The 21767-nt window shown below is 52.0% G+C and overlaps 1 protein-coding gene across 3 annotated transcripts in view; it reads right to left on the reverse strand.

The window, feature by feature from the left end:
* Positions 1 to 21767, reverse strand: part of GDPD5 (glycerophosphodiester phosphodiesterase domain containing 5) — an 82901-nt gene that overhangs the window by 46474 nt on the left and 14660 nt on the right. For 2 of the 3 annotated variants that reach the window (XM_010989681.3, XM_064492726.1), the window contains exon 2: positions 2592 to 2675. The exons of the other annotated variant lie outside the window; for it this stretch is intronic. The gene's annotated coding sequence lies outside the window, so the exon portion shown is untranslated. The remainder of the gene's footprint in view (positions 1 to 2591; positions 2676 to 21767) is intronic. 3 annotated transcript variants of the gene reach the window in all.

Consider the following 21767-nt stretch of genomic DNA (forward strand, 5'->3'; position numbering starts at 1 on the left):
TTTACAATATACAAAGAGCCTTCACACACATTTCCCATTGAAGCACGGCCTCAACTCCGCAGATGAGTACCAGATCCCCATTTTATGGATGAGAAAGTTGAAGTTGGTGGAGGGCAGGACTGGTCTGCTGAGCCGCACCCTAGGTTAAGGCCCTCGGGGGACAGACCTGCATGTTTGGGGCCATAGGCTGAATGGGGGCCAGGCTCGGGACCCTACCCAAGGCCTGTGGGTTCTTGGCACAGAAAGGACCTCTCCTTGAATCTCTCCCAGGTCAGGGCTATGAGCTTGGGCTGCAAAGTCACTGGGATGGACCCAGACACTCTCTAAACTTAGAACACCTCCTCCAAGATGCACACAGCTGTGGAGTCCAGTCGCAGCCCAACAGAGATCACAGAAACACCCCTGGATTTCAGACTATGAAAGTCATCAAGTGTCAGCACCAGGAAAGACCTGGAGCTATTCCATCCAGCCACCCTTCCCTGCAGAAATTCGCCAAACAGCCTCAAGTGGTGGTTCCCCACTACTGGCCTGCATGGGCTTGCAGACGCCTCATGACAGGCCCCTCCCTCCCTGAAGGGCTGAGTGGTTCCCTCTTTGAGCCAGGACAGTAGGAAGGCCCTTGGATGGGAGTGGCCAGGCCCCAGCCACCTCCTCCCCCATCAGCACTGACAGGTTCTGCCTGGAGCAGGCAGAGTGAGCCAACGTCCCCAAGGCCTCAAGGGCTAGCCCAGGGGACTGACGAGGAGAGAGACTTTCACCAACCTCTTGCCCTCAGTGGACACCCTAGCCCCTCCCATGCACGCAGTGATCCAGTCACAGGGACCAGGCCGGCTTTTTCCAATGCCTCTCCCTGGGTTCCTGGGAAGGGGGAAGGGAGTGCGAACAGGAGGAGAAGGAGGAAGCGGAGTCTGGCAGAGACATGCACTGAGCAAACTTGTCTCTGCCCAGTTTTTGCCCCCTGAGGGAATGGAGAGCAATGATTTATTTTATTTATTCATGTAAAATAGCAGAGGTATTACACAAACAGGCTTCCCAAGCAGGCCCTGGGGATGGAAGGAGAAGGAAGTCCTACCATTTTCAGAATCTTTCTCTTCCTTCCCCTCACGCCTCCCTGTGTAGCCTCACCTGCCCCTGCCCACCTCACACCGCTGTGGTCTCAGCACACGGCGCCTCCCAGCCTTCCCTGCTCCGTGCCTTTGCTCGGGCTGGGCCCTCTGCCAGGAGAGCCCTCCCCCAACCCCAATCCAAATCCCACCCATCCCAACCAACACGCCCTGGGCAAAGCTCAGTCTGATCCCTGCACAGGAGCCCACTGCTTCCTCCCTTTGTGCTCACATCACCAAGCAGAGCTCTTGAGACATGATCACAGGCCTCTGTGCACCATAATTATCTGCTTCCGAAGCTGCCTTGCCCACCAGGTTGAGGCGAGGATTTCTGATCCACTCAGCCACGCTTTTCTAAAGAGCCACAGTATCAGTGACCCTACACCAGGTGATGGGGACACAAGATACCCCAGGCCCCGTCCCTGCTAAAGGAACCACTGTACAGGGGGACCTGTGTCCCTGCACTGGGCCAGCATCAAGAAGGCACCCATTTATATGTCAGTCAGAAAAGCTGGTTAAACGTGCAAAGGAAGAAGGAACCCGTTGGAGCCTCTTAAGCCATCCAACTGCTGAGCCACTTCTGAGCCTGGTCCCAATTCTGCCTCTGAATAATAATTAGCTTTTTCCCTATTTACAGAAAATTTTAAGTTACTAAAAAAAAGGCTCAATTAAGTATTTTCTCCCACAATTTTTTCTAAAGCCTCTGATACCTGTTTGCACATTTCTGTTCCAGGTCTAGTATAAGAGGACCTCAGATTTAGCACAGAATACTGATTTCCTCACTGTCATATGCATCTCTCTTCACCATGGTGCTCTATGGTGAGCAGCAAGCCCTCTACTTCCAGGCAAGTCTGAGAACCTGGGGCCTGATCTTTCCTCCCCCTGTTTCAAATTTCCTGGTTTCCTTTTGAGGGAAAAAAAAAAAAAAAAGACCTTGCTCGAATGCTGAAAGAGAAAGTCCCTAGGGTTGGTTGACCCAACACACCTTGAAGGTTCATGCCAAATCCATGATTCAAGGCCTCCAATTTCATCATTCACCATTCATTCCTTTGGTTGAAGCATCACTTTCTCTAGGATTCTCTCTTAAAATAAATATCTCCCCTGGAAATGGGAGCCCATTAAACCTTCAAATTAGAGGTCAAGGAAACTTAGTTTAATACTTGGCTTTAGAGAGGCAGTAAATCACAGGGGTTAGAAATGTACACCCAGCGCCAGCCTGCCAGGCTTGAAACCCAGCTCTACCATTTACTAACTGAGCAGGCTTCTCAATGCCTTTGTACCTCGGCCTCCTTGTCTTTAAAGTAGAGCTAATACTAGGACCAACCTCACAGGCTGTTGTGAGGATTAAATGAGCTAAAATGTGTAAGATGCTTAGATAAGTACCTGGTCCCCTGGAGTAAGCAAGAGACGACTCAGAGTCTCCATTTTTTTTGTTTTCCCTTGCCTCTAACACCTTTCTCCCCGCCTCCTTCCTTGCTTTTTGTTTACCTGGAAGAAGGTACCAGTGGCTGTAAGCTGGGCTCCCAAGGGGGTCCTGTCCACGGAGGTGGTGATGTCACTTCACTGGGAGAGCTGAGGGGACAAACCCAGACAGATTACACATCAGTCCACCCCGCCTTCTCCCCTCCCACCCAACTCTCAGTGAACCCTCACCTTGTGCTCACCCTGTGCTGGGTATGGGGCCCAGGGATGGGTCACATCTAGTCCATTCCCTGGGGAAGCCGCCAAGCTGGTGGGTGAGCCCAGGAGACGTATGTGAACCAGTCGTGGGCCGTGAGACCCCACACAAGCAATCCTACCCTGACACACGCTGCCCACAAACCATCCCCAGCCCCGAACCCAGTACAACCTGCTCCTTGAACCACTCTTGCCCTCTCAGGACCCACAGAAATGTGATCCAAGGCCCAGCCACCCTGGGATGAAACCTGGGGCTGTGCCTGGCTCCTGGGCGACAGTGGCCCTTTTGTGCTACCCAGGGACCTGCTTCTCTGGAGGCAGATGCCAAACCAGCTGTCTTCTCAAGCAGCCACTGAGGGAGGGCCGATGGGCTGGAGGCGGGATCTGGGGCACCACAATTATGTGGCTGACTTCTGACTCACGCACTGCCTCCCCATCACCAGGTCGTACAGCCAGCAGGGCAGCCCCCCTGCCCAGGAACTGGGAGGAGAGATGGTACTGACAGGCCCTGGGGAGAAGAGGAGAGTGGAAGGGGGCTCCAGGTCAGCACTGCAGGCTTTGGAGTATCGATGCTGCCACGTTGCCCACTAGGGGACACTGAGGCTGGCAGGGCCAGGGGCCTACCTATGTCACCCAGAGAGTCAGAGTCAGAGCCAGGGTGAGACCCAGGCCTCCTGGTGCCTGGCATACCCAGGGAAGCACTGGTTCAGGCCTAGTGCCCAGCCCAATCCCATGTCAACAGAATTCTCTTCAACCTGATGGGGCCCTGGAGCCACACACCAGCAAGAAATATAGCCAAGTCTCAGCCCTGGACGGGAGGGGCACAGAGCTGGGCTCAGAGACAGCTTGAAAATGACATTCAGCTGCAGAGAGATGGACTCCTGGGAGGCCCCCAGCCCTGCCCTCCACCTCCAGGCCGCAGGTTTCTCACTGAGCCCTGAATGCACTGCACTTTACAGTTTAGAAAACACACTTATTTCCTTTATCTCCCACAACGATCCTAAGGCTTAAGTGACAGAGGGAAAATAAACAGAGCAGGGCTTCTCAAACTTTAACGTGCAAACAAATCACCTGAAGATCTTGTTAAAAGACAGTCCAAATCAGCATGTCTAGGCTGGAGTCTGAGATTCTACATTTCTGAGAAGCTCCTGTGTGATGCTGATGCTGCAGGTCCAGGGACCACAATTTGAGGAGCAAGAACACAGCTGTTAACAGCATGGGCGCTGGGGTCAAACTGCCTGAGTTAGAATCTTGGCTCTTACTGTGTGACCATGGGTAAGTGACTTAACCTCTCTGTGCGTCAATCTCTTTACATATAAAACAATAATCATCATAATAAAATATACCCCATAGGGTTGATGTGAGGATTGAATTATGTAAAATGCTTAAAATGATGATTATTATTTCAAAATTTTTAAAATGGAGGCTCTGAGAGGTGGACACACTCAGCAAGGCACTGGAGCAACAATTCAAACACAAATCACTTAATGTAAATCCTGCAGTAACAATTTGCCACAACATGTGCCAGCCAGCAAGCCCTCCCTGCATTAGACAGACATGGATATTGGGGCCTGGAGAGGGGCCAGGACTGACAAGGTCACCAGAAAGTCAGTGTCAGAAATTCAAGTCCATGACTCCCAGCCTAGTGCTCTTTCCATCACACTTTACTGTCCTGAAAGGAAGAGAAAGTGTCACAAGTTCTCTCTGGGGGTGGGGTCGGGGTCGGGGGTTCCAGCCCTGCTGTCAGCACCTCCTGCCCCTCCCCCCACAGTCTGGGCCAGGAGAACAGTCTAGCATCTTCCTTCCATCACCCATTTAATTCCAGTCAGTGGCACTCGGTCTTAGGGTCACCCAGCTGGGGTGGCAAGCAGGGGATGCAGCCCAGACCTGTCTCCACCCTCTCACTGGCTTCCCAGCAGGGGGCCATTGGGGACCAGTGAGTCACTTGAAGGAAGCGCTTGGCCACAAACAGGAAGTAGCTCTTCAAACAGAACCCCCCTCCTCCAAGGATCTCCCCAGGGCAGGTGGCCTAGATGGCAGAGTCTGATGAAGGAAGGGAAGCTGACTGAGACAGAGCAACACTTATTCAGATTTTACAGAAAACTCAAACGCAGCACCCATCCTCTGCACTGTGAAACCTGGCCAGGGGGCTTCTCTGCTGTGTGATCTTAGGTACATCAATGTCCCTCTCTGAGCCTCAATTCCCTCATCTGTAGACTCATGGGACTGCACTACAAGACTGCTATGGCCTTTTGTTCTACAATGAAATAAAGGATTCGGGGATGTGAATCCAGATTTAAATAGATGAACAAAAACATATATGAGAGAAATGAATGAGTGAATGCCAATACCTAGATTTAAGCTCCAGCTGTAGCATAAGCACCATCACTTATTTATTGTTTGCTGTAGGACAGAGATCTCATTGGCAAGAAGACACCCCCTGAATCACACTTAGGCACAGGGAAGAAGGCCATGCCCTGAGCCCCACACACCACAAACGTTATATATTCCATAGGTATATTACAGAACATACAGAACTTCAGTCACACACCATCCTTGGGACCCACAAGGCTAATCTGCTCCCCTAACGTTGCTCAGGTCCCAGGTCCCAGAGAAATTCCTTTTCTTGGGCTTGAAGAACAAATGGTGACTCTGTCCAGATGAAAGTCTGCGGGTTGCACAGTTGCTGATGGGGGTGAGGGGTTGGGGGATCTGGGACACTACTCGGGGCAGGGGCCGGGAGAGGCAGACAGAGGGAACTAAGTGGCAAGAATGTTTAGAGGGGCAGACAAATTAAACTTGTCAAATCCTTTCAGAGAGCAATGTGCAACAGCTTCTTGCATAACAAAGTATCCGTTTCCCAGTAATGCTGAGCATCCTTTTTTTTTTTTCTTTTTGGCTTTTCTCCCTGTTCCAATTTGTGGTTCTAAAAGTACTTGTGAATTAGTGTGGTATTCACAATAAATGCACAAGGCAGCTGAGGAACATCTTACAGTCTTTAACAATTGATGTTACTCAAATCAATGTGACATGGAATGTGATACTAACCCTTCACACTGGCAGCTAGATGAACATTAAACACTGAAACTGCGAATAGTTTCATTTTTACAAAATCTTCAAAAATTTGAATTACTATTTTGTGTCTATTTAAATAATTTTATTTGAAAATCAGATATTTGTTATTTATGATGTGTATAGTTTTAAATTCCTAGATAATTTCAAGGAATAAAACCAACTTTTGAAAATAGAAATTTTCTTTTTATGTTTAATTTACATTTTTGATGGAAATATATTCAAATTCTATGCACTTTAAATACAACTGCATTTTGTTTCGGATCCTTCAGACTATTATCATCAATACAGAATTTTCAAATGATGTGGAAATCTTGGTTATAACAATTATAGTGTCCTTGCTAAAATGAAGATAATAAAATACATCTTATGAAATAAATAACAATGTATGAAATATGTCTTATTATTCATCCAAACATCACCAGCCCACCAACACAACACCCAGATGTGCAATAATAACTACATTCATTCTTCCTTGATATTTTGCCACTTTGAGTCGTACAAAACCATAAGTTTAAAGGGGGAGGGTATAGCTTAGTGGTAGAGTGCTCGCTTAGCATATACAAGGTCCAATCCCCAGTACCTCCATTAAAATAAATAACCCTAGTCCCCCCCCACCAAAAAAACATAACTTTACATGTATATTTCAATTTACGTTATGAAGTTTTATTTACCAAAGTGGGAAAATGAAACTATCTTATTTAATAGTTTCTTGGTCTTTTTCATAACCTTCAAATATCTGACAAACACGTATGGGTCTCTATTCGTATTTCTGTCCTGAGCTCTGCAAATCTGGGGCCAGACCTGCCAGTCCAGCACCTGCACACCAGCTCTCATTTTTGTGGGACCCAGGCTGTCTGTGCTGGTCGCTTCTCCTCGCTGAGGCTCAGCGGGGCAGCCAGTCACCCTGTCTTCCTGAATCTGCCTTTTAGAAAGTGCCCTATACATGAGAGGTCCTCATGCTTAGATCAGAGTCTTATTTCCAGAGCTGACATGAATGTCCTCAAGGGCAGTGACCATGACCTGACTGCCATCTCCCACAAACCTGGCTCTCCTTAAAGTCTCTTACATTCCAGCAGCATCTGCGAAGGGCCCTGGGTGGACCTCTGGTACACCAGGCTGATAGCCTCCTGGCCAGGCTAGCGCCAACTAGCTCAGGCTGAGCGTGGCCCACACAACTGGTTTTCTCTTCCTCTGCACCCCAACTTGGTCCACCTCTACTCATGCCCTCCTCTTGCCCCCTTACTCTGGGCCTACCAGTCACAGTGACCCTCTTCGGGCTAAAGCCACCAGCATGCAACTTCAGCCCCCTGACATCTGGGCTGACAAATCACATTCCCTGCCTTCCACCCTTCCTATCATTTTCCACAAAGGGCATCTCTGGGGCCCTTTCCAGAGGGCAGGAACCAGGTTCTGGAGGGGCTCAAGGTAGGGGTGTTGAGGAGAGGGCAGGAGACTGAGAGCAGGGAGACCTGGGTTCTGGGCCTGGCCTGGCCACTGAAAGGCAGGTCGGCCCCCTCTTTAGGCTCGGGGTCTTCATTTGTCAGGTGGGGATACTGTAGCCAGCCCAGACTGCCTGTGTGATGAATGGAGATCCCAGTGAGCAGGATCTGATGGGGCTTTGTAAACTGTAAAGTACTGAACCACGTGATGGGGCCTAACCTCATCTTACCTGTTCTTCCTACTCAGTCTGGCACATGTAGAGTCTGTATACTAAGACACTGTCCATCATTTATGGAGGGCTGGCCACAGCCCTCTACAAGGCCAAGATTCCCAGTCCGTTCTCTCACTTAATCCTCTTAGCCTCCCATTCCAAGTACGTTCTACAGATGGCAAAACCAAGGCTCAAGGGGGTTTGGGTGCCGTGCTCAAGGGCACAGCTAAGCAAGTGGCAGAGTCAGGATTCATACACTGTCTGTCTCCCAAGCCAGTCTAGACAACATAAAGCCAGTCACCAACACGTATTTCCTGAGCTCTCCTGTGTGCCAACAGAGCCCCGAGGCCATGGGACAGACCTGCTGGAGGAGCCCACAGTCCACAGTACAGACAGACGTATGGAGAGTGCATGTGAACAAAGGTATCCTGCCTGGGGAGGGGCACGAGAGAGCCTTGTTGGTGGATCAAAGCTGCCTTGCCTCCCAGCCTAGCCCACCATAGGCAGCAACAGATACTCAGGAGTGGAGCAAACTTGTTTCCCCTGTACCCACCACTCAGCCAGCACCCGCGTGCCTGCCCCTGGGAAGGGCAGGGCCCTAGACAATTCAGACGACCTCCTCCTCCTCCAGGACCACCACACTATGTCCACCTCTACCCTGGGGTCTGTGGGTTCCCCAGGCCTTAGGATAGGGTGCAGCCTTGCAGCAGACTAGACAGTAAGCCTGGCAAAAGTAGGATCCTGTCCATCTGAGCACAGAACCCCTACACAGTAGGTGTTTAATAAACTGTGGTCAGAGAACTAATGACTAAATAGCAGTGACTGACCACTGTGATGCCCAGCTCAGTTCCTTGTGACCACTAGGCAGTTAGCTCAGGTTTCCAATCAGACTAGGGCTGGTGGGGGCCGGAGCAGAGCTGATAAAGGGTAAGGTGCTCAGATAAGCAGCCATGGTGGGGGCAGGGCAGTGGGACCCAGCCCCCTTACCTCCACCCTTTTGCTATGTGATCAGGAGCAAATCACTTCACCTCTCTGGTATGAGTCAAGCAGGGATTAAGATCACATTGAAATCATCTGATTTTAGATGGGTGCATATGAAACTTTGGTCAGAAACATGCGGCACAGAGGCTCAGAGAGGGCAGGTGACTTGGCCAAGGTCACACAGCAGGTGATAAACTCTAGACTAGAACCCAGGCCTGTCTCACTCTGTGGGGCTAGACTCCTAGAGGCCAGATTAGGGTGACATCCTTTGTGATATCACAGGTGCCAGAAAGGGTTTGGGACAAGTTCATCAGGCTCATATCACCAGTTAAAGCCATCATCATCAGAGTCCTCAAGAAGCACAGTTTGTTTATTAGTTCCTGGGACACACTGACCAACACGAGTTTCATAAGCGATCCCTGAGCACTTTCTATGGAAAAAGCCCAGTAGACAGAGTTGGGTAGGCTGGGCTGGGCAGAAAAACCAAATTAAGTTCAGTTGGGGATGGGCCCCTGGGACCTCAGTTTCTTCCATGGTGCTCACTGCCTCCATGGTCCTGACCAAACCTCTGCCCATAGCCCTGTGCTATCCCCTGATCTTCACTGATCCCCTCTGGGAGGTGTAGGCAGGGCTGGAGGCAGGGTGGCATGGAGACAGACTTCCCCAGAAGGGGCTATCAGGGCATCAGACCCTGGGCAGGGCTGGAGAGATTATCCAAAGCCAAGTGGTGGGAGAGAACCCCAAGGGCCGGGGCCAGGGGAGCTCTGAGAAATTCTGCCTCTGGAAGCTTAGAGACAGTGAGCCAGTGCCTGGGGTCGGGGGGACAGTGAGGGCACAGGGCAGCTCTCAGAAGGTCCTGCCTGCTGCTGACCACACAATTCTGGGCACCCATTCTGCACCCCCTTTATAACAGGTGAGAAGAGCTGACACTTACTGGTGCTTCCTCTGAATCAGGTTCTGCATAATTGGCATCCCATTTGCTCATCACATGAAATCCAAACACAAATCCTCAGGAGAGGCCTCTGTTCTTTCCACCCACCCCTGGGATCCCTTTGCCATTCAGGGTCAGACCAGGTTGTACCTTCCCACCCAGCCTCCCAACAGCCAACATCTGTGAAGGCATGTGGACAGACTGCCCTCAGGCTGCCTGAATCCCTTTACCAGTGACCCTCAGGCAAGGTCTAAGTTTCCCAGCATTCTTGCCCCTGGCAGCCAGCTCTAGGGACTCAGCCAGGTTTCCCTCCCAGGGCTTGGCTTGAAGTCACTCTTGCTTCTCCTTCTCTTTTCTTGGTTCTACTTTCCCTATTCCCTTAGGTTTTGTTTTGTTTTTAAACTTCCTAATAAATCCCTCTCAAACAAATCCTTGTCTCTCAGGGTCTGCTTTTTAGACCCTCCAACCTCAGACAGCCATGACATAGATGCTGTTAATCTTCCCATTTCAGAGATGAGGAAACTGAGGCTCAGAGACTCAGACTTGTCAAAGATGCCCCATGTGGCAAGCCACAGAACAGGGACTTGAATTGAGGTCAACTCCATGCAAAGCCTGAGCACTGACCCCTTCGGTCCACTGCCAGCACAATCTGAGCCTGTTTACATCCCAAACGCTGTCCCCTCCAGGCCATCTGAGTTAATTTTTCCTCTTTTTTCCTACTGGAAGGAAAGCAGGAGAATCTGTAGATGATCCAAGGAGGATGACTAAGTCCTCAGATTCCTCTCGTTGGCTCAGATCCTGTTTTGGTCAATCCTTGCGAATCAGGGCGGGTCTGACATTCTGGGAATGCAGGGAGTCTTCAAACCAATTTCATGAAAACAAGTTGTAAAAGCCCTGGCCCCCACTCAAAGAGGCCTGCTGAGGAGCTTGGCTCCATGGAGCAGGGCTGAACAGGTTCACCGGTAGGGAACGCACAGCAGGAAAGACTAAGGCTAGACCCAGAAGAAGAACTTCCCGATAATTGGGAGCTGGCCCAGGGATGGGATTGCCCTCTTTGGAGGCAGAAGAATCGATGTTCTGACATTCCCAGGCCTGACTTGTTTGAAGTGTCTAAGAAGCCACTTTGGTGAGCACTGAAGACACAAACCACGGAGACCAACTCTGCCCAGCCCTGCGCTTCAACTGCTGACCTGGAACCTGGTTTATGAGGATGCTGAGTTTGTGGGGCTTCTGCCTCCTAGGAGGTCAAAAGTCTCAGGACCCCCAATCCTCCCCACACCGAGCATGGATGGAGGCCCTGGAGCCTGGCAAAGCTCAGATCTGCCATCTGGTCACCTCCTCTGCCCCTGCCCTCTGCATCCATCCCTCCAGGAAGAGCTCCCCTTGGGCACCCTCCTGGCACTGCAGCAACCACAGCAGGTGTTTATAAAAGTGCATCTCCCTCCTGCAGCTCCTGGCTCCTGCCGGACAGCAATAAACCAGCCCAAGTCTCATCCAGTTCATCCCCCTCCACCCCTTTCCAGCTAGCACTCCCTTCTCTTATTCTCATCCAAATTTCTGAAAGAGTTGTCAACACTCAGCACTCCACTTCTGATACAGGAAAATTGGGCGTAAGAGGATCGCCATGCCCTAGGTCTCGGTTGAGTCCCTGGGACATACCCCGCCAAGTGAGGGTCCTTGGCTTCAGAGTACAGGCCGTCTCAGAAAGCAAGAGAAAGGCCATGAGGTGCGGGGTCGGGCGCTTAGTTTAAAGTAAAAGGGAATGAGAGGCCGCAGGGTTGCTGGTTTTTGAGGGCTTGGTAGCTTCATACGCTAACAAGTGGGAGGATTATTCCAACTACTTTGGGGCAGTGGTTGGGATTCCCAGGAAATGGGCCACCACCCACTTTCTGACCATTTATGGTTAGCCTCAGAATGTGTAATTCACCATGCTAATACATTACAATGAGCGTCTAATAAAGCCCAAGGTCTACTAGGAGTCAAATCTCCCGCCATCTTGGGCCTCAGGGTCTATTGGGAATTGAATTCTCCACCATCTTGGTGCTAATTGTTGTGTCATTCTTTTAATGATTGTGCCCTGCCCTCTTCCTTCCAGTCTCACTTCCTCCTTCCAACCTGTTGCTAAACCCACCGCCCTCTGCTCCCACCAAGTTCAAGCACACCCTCCATGTGAGGAAGCTCCCTGGACAGTCCTCAGTCCTTCCTGACACCGTGACCCTCACTCACCCTGCTTCTGGAAATGTCCTCCTTCTCTAGCTTCCAGGACACCAGTGGTTCTGGTTTCCCTCCTCTCTCTCTGGCTGCCCCCACCCAGCCCTGAGCTGGCTCCTCCTCGGCCCAGGCCTTCGCTCTTTATCCTAAGCTTTTTCCTCCTCCCCTGACCTTCACACTCCCCAAGGGCAATCCCACCCACTGCTGGGGCTTCAGCCACCCCTCCCTGCCTGGACCAATTGCAGGGCCCTGGTAACCAATGACCTGGCTGGTTGTCTCAACCAGGACATCCCACAGGAACCTCACACCCACAGTGGCCGAATGGGAACTCACATTCCCCTAAAACTGCTCCTCTCCCTTCCTCCCATCTCAAGGCGCCTCCATTCTCCCGTTTTCCAGGCGTGGAAGATGAGAACCACCCTCCTTACCTCCCTCTCCTTCAAGCCCCCAAATCAGACCTGGCACCAAGCCCTGCTCTGCTCTCTGCCCTCTCCCTTCATCTCCCACCAGATGTCTCTCACATCTCCCTCTGCTCAGATTCCTCTTACAGGAAGCCTTCCTTGACTCTCCTGACAGACTTGGGCTGGCTTTTCCAAGCCAAGGTGTGCCCGGTACAGCCCTCAGTTCAGCAACCACACTAGTGTCCGGCTGCGCATCTGATGGCCCCAGGCTGGTTTCAGAGGTGCAAGGCCAGGGCCTGGTCTCTGGGTCCTGACATCCAGGCTGAACTCAGCACAGAGAGGCCCCAGGAGAGGTTTCTCAAATCTGGGAACTTATCTTTCTGCTGAATTTTCCCCACTGGTGAGGTCTGGATCTCCCCACAGCCTACAGGCCCCCTGGGGCAAGGGCTGTCTCTGCTCTGCCCTTCTTCAGGGCTTAAAACACATGAGCACTTAGTACCCTTTCAGAAGACGTTCTAACCTTACATGCATTTTCAAGGAGATGTCACATGGGGCCTGCACATACATATACTCAGACATACAAAAATACACCAAACACACAATCACAGACAGATCCAGGTAAATACTCATGGGCACGCTGGCTCATGGAGGTATGTGAAGATGTGCAGACAGGCTCTCATAGACACAGCTTCCTGGAAGCAGCATGGACTTGGGCCACTGCCTCTCTGTGCATCAAGGGCTCCAGGAGTCAAGGCTGGCTCAGCATGGGATTCTACAGCTGCAGTGCAGGGGTTTGGGGAATGCTTGGCCCTAGAGGACCTCTAACTTCCTCAGCCCTTCCTTCCCTCTCAATTTTCACAAACTCTTCCTCCAGGAAGCCCTCCTTCATCATACCCTTCCTCTCAGTTCTGGGGGAGGAGGCTGACCCCAGAAGGGATGCTGCCTGGATCCTACCTCAATCTTTCCCTTCTCATACGCAAGGGGAGGGCTGCACCAGCCCAGAGCTTTCAGGATCAAGATCCTCTACTTTCCCAGCCCCAGTCCTGCCTCGCCTCCAAATCACAGCTCAAATGTCCCCTCCCAGTAACCCTTGGCAGTTCCCTTTCCCAGATGTGGCACCAGCATTAGAGAGATAAGAACTCAGCACTGGTGAATTCATTTAATCCTCAGGACAAGCTGCTGGGGTCGGTGTTCTCACGCTCCTTTTACAGATGAGAAAGTCATGGCTCAGAGAGACGACATTGACTTCCCCAGGGCCACATAACTGTGCAGCCTTTCTTTTCTTTCCTTGAAATCATCTTCCCAGCCATGACTTCCCTCAGGAGGGAGCGCTGGCCTTAGAGTGGGGGACAGATGGCCTGGCAGGGAGGAGCTCTGAGCACCACCGCACCTGGCTGCAGCCACGTGAAGGGCCTGTGGCTGCTCCTTCACCAACTTGCTGTGGGATGTGGGGCAAGTCACTGGACCTCAGTTTCCCCACCTGCGATGTGAGGGAGGCTGGATACCACAGCCTTTGGGATAAGTTCCATTTGGACCCTGCAAGGCTGCAGAGAAGGAAGGGTCGTGGGAAGGGGAGACCACAAGGGGTGCAGGGGCTGCTCTCTACAATGGGGTTGGGGCCAGAGGAGGCGGCCACTGGGTGTTCTCCGGCCCTGCTGGCTGCCCCAGGGTTGGCTGCCAGACTCCCCTCCCTTCTGCCAAGGCAGCCACCCTCCCACCCTTCTATCTTCCTCTGTAGGAAAGCCAATCTGAGCAGAGAAAAAAAATGCTGAAGTATCTGATATACTGGAAGGGGTTGGAAAGCAAGACAGGTGGGTGTACAGAGCACATGCAAAGCTGATGTAAACACCCCAGGCAAACACCTGGGTATAAGCTCCATCATTCCTGTCGTCTCCCTACACTCGATCCCAGCCCAGGAGCTCCCCAAGTCCTGCTGATTCCACCTTAGAAGTGGCTCCTCCAGTGGGGCACTCCAGCCCCTAATACCCCAGCCAAGGGCTCCCTGGAACCTACACGGGATCAAACAAACCCCATATACAAAGCCTTTCTCAGTCTGACCTCAACTCTCTTTCCTGGGTTCCTCGTCCTCGCCACAGGGGAGCCCCAGCCACTTGGAGCTAAGTCCCTGCCCCAGCTCCACACCTTTACACAGCTAGTTCCCTCTGCATAGAATGCCTTCCCACTTGCCTCTGCTTGTTGACTCCTATAGATCCCTCAGTACCCAAATGAGAAATGCTGCTGGTTAGTGAACCAGATTCTAAGGTGGTGGGAGTCACATCTTGAAGTCAGCACATCACAAGTGAATTGCATATGGTCCAAATCACCCTTGACTATATATAGCTACCGTTTATTTACAATGCCTAGGCATTGTTCTAGATATTTCCTGTGTTTTGATTCATCTAACGCTTACAACCCTGGCAGACTACATTTCCAAAGACATAAGCAGCAATATCTCCCATCCCATATGCTCTTCTCGTAACTCTGACACTCTAGCCATGGAGAGGTGGGGTCTATGTTATTACCCCCCCACTTGAATCTGGGAGGGCTTGGGACTAATGGCTGAAGTGGCACTACAAAAACTTCCAAGGCCAGGTCATCAAATGGGATGCAGCGTCTGCTCATTTAATGGAACACTTCCGCTGGAGCCCTGAGCCACCATGCAGACAGTCAGACAAACTGACTGCTCTGAGGCTGCCAGACTGTGGGGAAGTGCAGATGAGCCTGTGGAGAGAAATGAAGCCCTGAGACCACGTGAGTAACCCTGAGCCAGAACCGCTTGGCTGAGCCATCTTAAATGCTGACCTATAGGAACTGGGGGTAATAAAATGATTGTTCTTACATAAAGTCACTAAGTTTGGGGGTGACTGGTTATGTAACAATAGTAACTGGAACATCATTACACCCTCTTTAAAGAGGAAGAATCCAAGGCACAGAGAGGTTAAGCACCTTGCCCAAAGTCACACAGTTGGTAACCAGCAGAGTCAGGATTTGAATCCAGGCAGTTTAGCCTCAGAGTCCACACTATGCACTGCCACATCATACTAGGTTTCTCCAAGGTCTGATTGGTCTCCAGGCCCATGGCAGGCCTCAGGGAGCAGTTGCTGAATAAAGGAGCAAGGGACAGAATAAGCAAAAGAACCGTGGAATGAGTGTAAGAGAAAGCAGAGTGAGCTCCCAGAACCATGCAAATGAATCTAACATGAGCCCCTTGTCATCTGGAGAAGGCGGTGATCAGAGAAGCCTGGCAGATGCCACCCACCTCTGCCCTTCACAGACGAGCCCGAGATGCTGTCTCCCTGCTCCCCGCCTGCCCCAGCCTGCATGCCGCAGGGTTATCCCCCAGAGAGCCCGTCTCTCCTAAAGACATGGCCTGCGGATCCTGGAGACTGCAGCGAGAAGCTTCCCAGGTGGGGAGGCTGGAGACCTTGGCTGTGTGAACTTGAGCAAGCCCCTCTGATCCCAGATGCCCTTGAGTGACACTGTTCTGACTCACCAGATGCTGAGCTGGCCTAGTGGGTGGGGGTTGAGGTGAGCTTCAGTGTGTGGGTCCTATAAACCCCAAAAGAGATGTGTCCCCAGGAGGAAAGTGGATAATGAGAATGAACCTCTCGCCTCCCCTCCACTCACCCGGAGCTCATGCATGCTCGGCATTTTCCTATGCACCATTCCTAATCCTTGCAGCAAGCCCATTAGGCACAAGGGGAAGTGACAAAGGACCTCAGGCTTACCACTCAAGTGATGCTGGTAACCAGGATCTGACCCAGGCCCATTCAGCTTCAAAACTCCCACTCTTTTTACAATAGCAAGTGGTAGAAGCAACTTAAGTATCTATTGACGAACAAATGGATAAACAACACGTGGTATACATGTACAATGTCATGTTATTTGGTCTTAAAAAGTAAGGAAATCTTGTCACACGTTAACAACATGGATGAACCGCGAAGACATTATGCCAAGTGAAATAATCTGCTTGCAAAAAGACAAACACTGCTGTTCCACTTATCTGAGGCATTTAGAGCAGTCAAATCCACTGAAACAGAAAGTAGAGTGGCGGCGGCCAGGGGCAGGTGTGGGCACAGGGAGCTGTTGTTTAGCCGGTATAGTTTCAGGTTTTTGAGATGAAAAAGTTCTAGAAATCTGTTGTTGCAACAATGTGAATATAGTTAACACTAGTAAACTATACACTTAAACATGATTAAGATGGTAAATTTTAAGTTATGTGTTTGCTTTTTAACCACAGTTAACAAAATTCCCACTCTTGGTGTAGAGAGGGAGATGAGGAGGGGCTTTAGTGGCGAGAATCCAGGCAGGCTTCACAGAAGAGGGGACATTTGAGTTGGGCAGGATTTGGGCAAGCATACTTGAGTTTGGGGCACTACAGACAGAGCCTTGGCCTTTGGCCCTTGCCTCCCGGCCTCCATTCCAGGATCCAGCTGACTCCATCCCTCAGTCCACCCCAGGCTCCCCACACAGTGACCCACAGGGGAGCAGGCACTGGCCTGGACTAAAGAAGGGATTTCTTGAACCCCTACTACGTGCTCCCAGACCCCCTTACTTAGTGAACTTGGGCCAGTCCCTGTCCTTCTGGGGCCTCAATTTTCCAGTCTGTACAATCAGAAGGTCACCCAGGATTCCTTCCGATTCTCACACTGGGAATAATATCTGAGGAGGAGGGGAGATGGGAGGCATCAGGAAACTGCAGAGAGTTGGGACCAGGACACTCCTAGTCAAAAGACCAGGAATCATGATCCTGCCTCAGGTGTCCTCTGCCCACTTCCCAGAAGGGGACTGTGAGACCCAAGGGGGTTTGGTTTCACTCCAACTCTACCAACAGGTGCTCACACCTACCATGTTTGGGACAAGATCACCATCTCCCCTCTTAGCCCAGTACTGGAGTAACATAAGGTAAAGCACAATTCACTGCCCTGGAGACAAAGTCCTCCATGCCCAGGGCTCTTTCCAAGAATTCTGACTGTTACCTCTCCTCGGACTCAGGAATCCTTTGTCCCCAGAAAGAACAAGGTAGGACAGTCCCTGGTTCCAAGCCCAGATCTGCCAAATACTAGCTGGGCTTCAATGTCCTGGTCTGCACTGTGGGGACAAGCGTGCCTCCCGAACCACCCCTGGGAGGGTTAGAGGAGGCAAGGGCACAAAATGCTGAGCCCAGGGTCTGGCATACAATAGGTGCTTAATAAATGTCCACTACCATCCGCTCTCTCTTTGAAGACAAAGCCATTTTCATCCATCTGTTTGTTCCACTCAGAGCTGGTTTGTTTGTTTGAATTCTTCCCAGAAGAGATTTTCCCCAGCGTTCCAGGGGGAATGCTGAGTGATGCTCCCCAGCTAGCCCCAGGGAGAAGGGAGGAGCAATGAGCTTTACTTGATGGAAAAAGTAAAATTATCGTCACATGGAAATGGGAGTGAAGTCCTGGGGAAGCCCGGAGGCTGCCCCAGTACCCTTCACCCACTCTCTCCTTCCGCCACCTAGGAGGACCCACAGTGGCCCCAGGTCCTGCTTCCTAAGCTCCCCAAGGCCTGTCTGGGAGGCCTGATATGATCAGGCTGCTACTTAAATCGCACAAAGCCTTCTCTATTCTTAGCTGACCAGGGGCGTAGCTCCCTCCCAGCTGCCTGTCAGCGCCACCAGCCCCAGTGGTGTGGACCTGGGGGTCAGTCATGACCACAAGGAGGTGGTGGGTGACCTGACTGAAGCCTGAGCCCTGCACGAGAGGGCTGCAGAGTGAGCTTCCACCCTGGGGTATCCAGGGGGGCTGCCTAGGCTGGATGGAGATCCAGATCAGATGACCCCTAAGGCCACTTCTGAGTCCAGCCTGCTTCTCAAAGTCTTGATTTCAAAGGGCCAAGAGTCTAAGGTTCCATGATCCAGTGCTTCCAAGATTTGGGAATAGAACGATTCTGTAGCTCTAGAGGATAAGTTTCTGAGATGCTAACAAAGATCTGCCACTGGGCTCTAGCATGTGCACCTCCTCTTTCTCTTAAGAAGCAGAGGATGGCGGGCTCTATCCTGACTCTGGGGCCCCTGGCACAAGCCACACACACAGCCCTGGTGGACTCAGCTGCTCCCCCTCCCCCCAGATCTGCTGGGGGCAGGAGTTCCTGGGGCACTTCTGGACCCTGCAGGAGAAACTGGGAAAGGAGGAGAGGACAGGTAGAAGCTGCCCTGAGGCCCACCATCACCAGACACTGCTGGGCAGAGCGTCCATTATAACTGTGTGCCCTGTGCAGGCAGGGCCACCGTAATCCCATCAGGCAGGCTTAGGGAGGCTCTGTGATCTGCCCAAGATCAAGGCTGGGATGTGGAGGAGCCAGGGTGAGAACCCCAGGCCTGGCTGACTTCAGAGATCATTCCTGGCTTCACACTGCTTTGCTTCAGCCCACAGCTTCCCAGGACCACCTCTCCCAACGTCCTCTTTTAGATGGAAAACCAAAGTCCAGACAGAGAAAGGGCTCAAGGTCACAGAGAATTCTGGGGGCAGAGCCAGGCAGAACTGTTTCCACTGACTGTCCCTCATCCCTTGACCATGTCCCTGCCACTGATCCTTCCCTGGATTCCCGCTCTCTGCCCACCCGGAAGCAGGCTCCAGGGGCAGAGCTGTCTCCTGCTCCCTCAGTTCCCAGCACAGCAACTGCTCCATGGGGTCATCTGAGGGACGAGCTGAGAATCAGGGGATGGGACAGTGGGTCACAGCCTCCTGCCCAAGGCTGGCCAGCTGAGCATAGGGCTGACAAGGTCTGGCTAGGGCTGACCTGACACGTGTGGGGAGTTCATGGGGGTGCTTGTCAGGCTAATTAACCCCCCCCCCCCACTAAGGAAAGCACATCAGGCTGTACTTGGCTGGCTTTCACAGAGCCTGCTGGTCACCGGAACAGGGAGCAAACGCAGCCTCGGCTTCCAGAGCCACTGGCCGGCAACCCGGGCGCCCTCCCAGACGCCCCCGAATGCCTACTATGCATCAGTAGTGCTTTTACTCTGATAATTTTACAGGTAATTTCTCATCTGAATCTCACAACCTTGAGAGTTAGGAGTCCTTTATCTCCCTTTCACAGGAACAAGGAGGTCAGGGACTCACCCTAGGTACTGGTAAGCATGCAAAGTCAGGACTTGCACCCAGGGCTGCCGGGCTGCCAAGACTCACCTGGTCCCAGAGGGAAGTTCTCCAGGGCCCCGGGGAGCTGGAGCCTCCTCTGCTGGGCTCATCAGTGTGAGAATGTGTCTAAGCTGCACTGACCATTTTTGAGGAGCTTAGAGAAATTTCCTTTCTTGCTTAGAAGGATCACAGATCAAGTATATAAAAACCCAGTTTCTTTGCTCTGGGCTGGAATTAGATCCTATCTGCAAATCGGTGGCCTAATACGTGCCCGGCACCCTACTAGGTGTCACACCCACTGGGTGGTTTGATTTGACTTCATACCAGCCTTGAGGTTAGCCTAGGCTGAGCCTCAGACTGGCCATGTCACAAATGAAAGGTTGCACAGGCATGGGGTAGAGCTAGGACAGAACTCCAGGCACGTCAGGCCTCTGTAAGATGGGGGAGAACAGACTGGGCTTTTTTTTTTCTTAAATGGCTTAAGTTTATGCTGCTACTCCACTATATCCTTCTCCCTGCCAGCCTCCCCCCACCCTAAACCAACACAAGAAGAGGGAACATCTGTCATGCCTCTGGGTGCCAGCCGAGCCCAGCTGTTTGCCCACGACCCTGGCCCTGGTGGGGCCAGAAAACCATCTGGGAGCTGCTCAGGAACAAGGGCATTGAGAGGAGCCCTCAGAACTCTTGGGAAAAGGATGCTTGGCACAGCCCAGCCCTGTCCCCCATACCCCATCCTGGGCAAGGGTGGCTTTGACCAAGCACCCTGTGTGGCAGGTTGTGGCCCCCTAGAGTGGGCAGCCCAGGCCCTGCTGAAATAAAGAAGCATCCACACCAGAGATCTGAGTTGCTCCCACTGACACCTCTTGGGAAGTGGAAAGGATGGAGGTGACAGTCTTGTTCTGCCTCTTAGGCCCTATCTATTGTTGCCCCTGCCCCAAGGACACAGGCCAGAGTCCCTTGTACAAAGACCAGCTCTGTTGGACCCAGGCTGTGCACAGAACAGACAATCTGGGGAGGGTCAGTTCCTGACATCTGCCCCTACCCTTCCCCAGAGGCCAGACCCAAAACTCGAAGGCCTCTGGGGCACAGCTGGGGAGGGGCAGTGTCTGGTCGCAGGGCCCAGAGCAGTTTCTCCTCCTGTTGGAATGCACACACACAGGAGTGCAAACACACAGGTCTGGCCTGCAGGTGCAACCTGTACATAATTCATGGGCTCCTATTGCTTTGGCCTGGATAAAGTGTACCAAACAGGAGAATCCCGCAACAGGGAGCACTTCTGGGAAACGGGTGAGCAGGCCAGAGGGCTGGGGGATTATAGAAATCAAACAAATGAATACCACCAATAACAAGAGCTGTTTACATATGTGGGGTCAGCTATCGGCTTTCACAAATTTCATGTGATTGAATCTTCCGAAAAGCCTAGTGTGGGAGTTAATATTGTTCCCATTTTACAGATGAGGAAACTGAGGCTCAAAGGTTAAGTAACTTAGCCATGTTCACACAGAAGGAAGAAGCAGAACTTCTTACCCTGCACACAACCCTCAACCCCAGCCTGGCTCAGCTCCACCCCGCAGCCCTCAGTCATAGTCTGGGGCCTTAGATGAACCATCAGTGAAGACACCAGAGCACTTCATCCTGAGCTCAGCAGGCTAACTGCTGAAGCAAGAGAGAATGAGGATTGAATTTCTCCAGCAGAGCCAGCCTGACCTCCACTCCAGCAAATGTTTGCCCCCCACCCAGGGAGCCTCTGGACCCTGCCCAGCCAGGTAGCCCAGTGGACCTCAAGACTGGGGGAATAATGGTCTGAGCTCCCCCTGCACACATGCCAAGAAACCTGAAATCCCTTCAGAGCTGGAAGGGACATGCTAAGTGACCTTGCCCAACCATAAGCATGAGGAACTCAAGATCCAGAGCAGGGAAGGACTTGTCCAAGATCCCATAATGGAGGAGCCCAGACAGTCCACCATCCTACCGGGCATCAGCTAGGTGCTGGGGACACTGAGATGAATGGCCTGGCCTCAAAGCACCCTAGTCAGGGGGGCACCCACTCAGCTGGTGTTCAGACCCTTGTGATCTGCCCCAGCCAGCTTCTCCAGCCCCATCTCCAGTGACCCCTGCTTTCCTCCCTCCGACCCCATCACCTCAGGCTCCCACAATGCCCTGATGTGTAACCCACTTGTTGCTACCTCTGTATGTTTGTTCCAGGCTGTTGCTTTTCCAAGAACGCCTTTCCCAGCTGGCCAGAACCTGCCCACCCCCCTTCAATCCCCATGGTAACCTCAGCTCTGCTTTGCAGAGCCTCACCCAAGTTCCCCGACCCCCAGCTCAGGCTGACAGAGTGCTCCCTCCCTTCCTCCCTCCTTCCCTCTTCTGAGCCCCTCACCCCCAACACCTCCTGACAATATCTGTGCACTCTGCCCAGGGTAGCTGTCCCTGGAACTGTCTCCCTTACGCCCCTCAGGACCTGGGACTAAAGATCCCCCCAATCGAGTAACTGTGGCACCCCCACCTACCTGCCACGAAGACTTGGAACAATGGAAAAACCCACTTCTTCCTTTTAAGGCTTATATTTGTCTTTTAAAAAAAAAACAAAAACCTTAGTGGGCACGGGAAAATGAAATGGAAGGT

Source organism: Camelus dromedarius, chromosome 12, assembly GCF_036321535.1.
Source record: "Camelus dromedarius isolate mCamDro1 chromosome 12, mCamDro1.pat, whole genome shotgun sequence".
NCBI lineage: Eukaryota > Metazoa > Chordata > Mammalia > Artiodactyla > Camelidae > Camelus > Camelus dromedarius.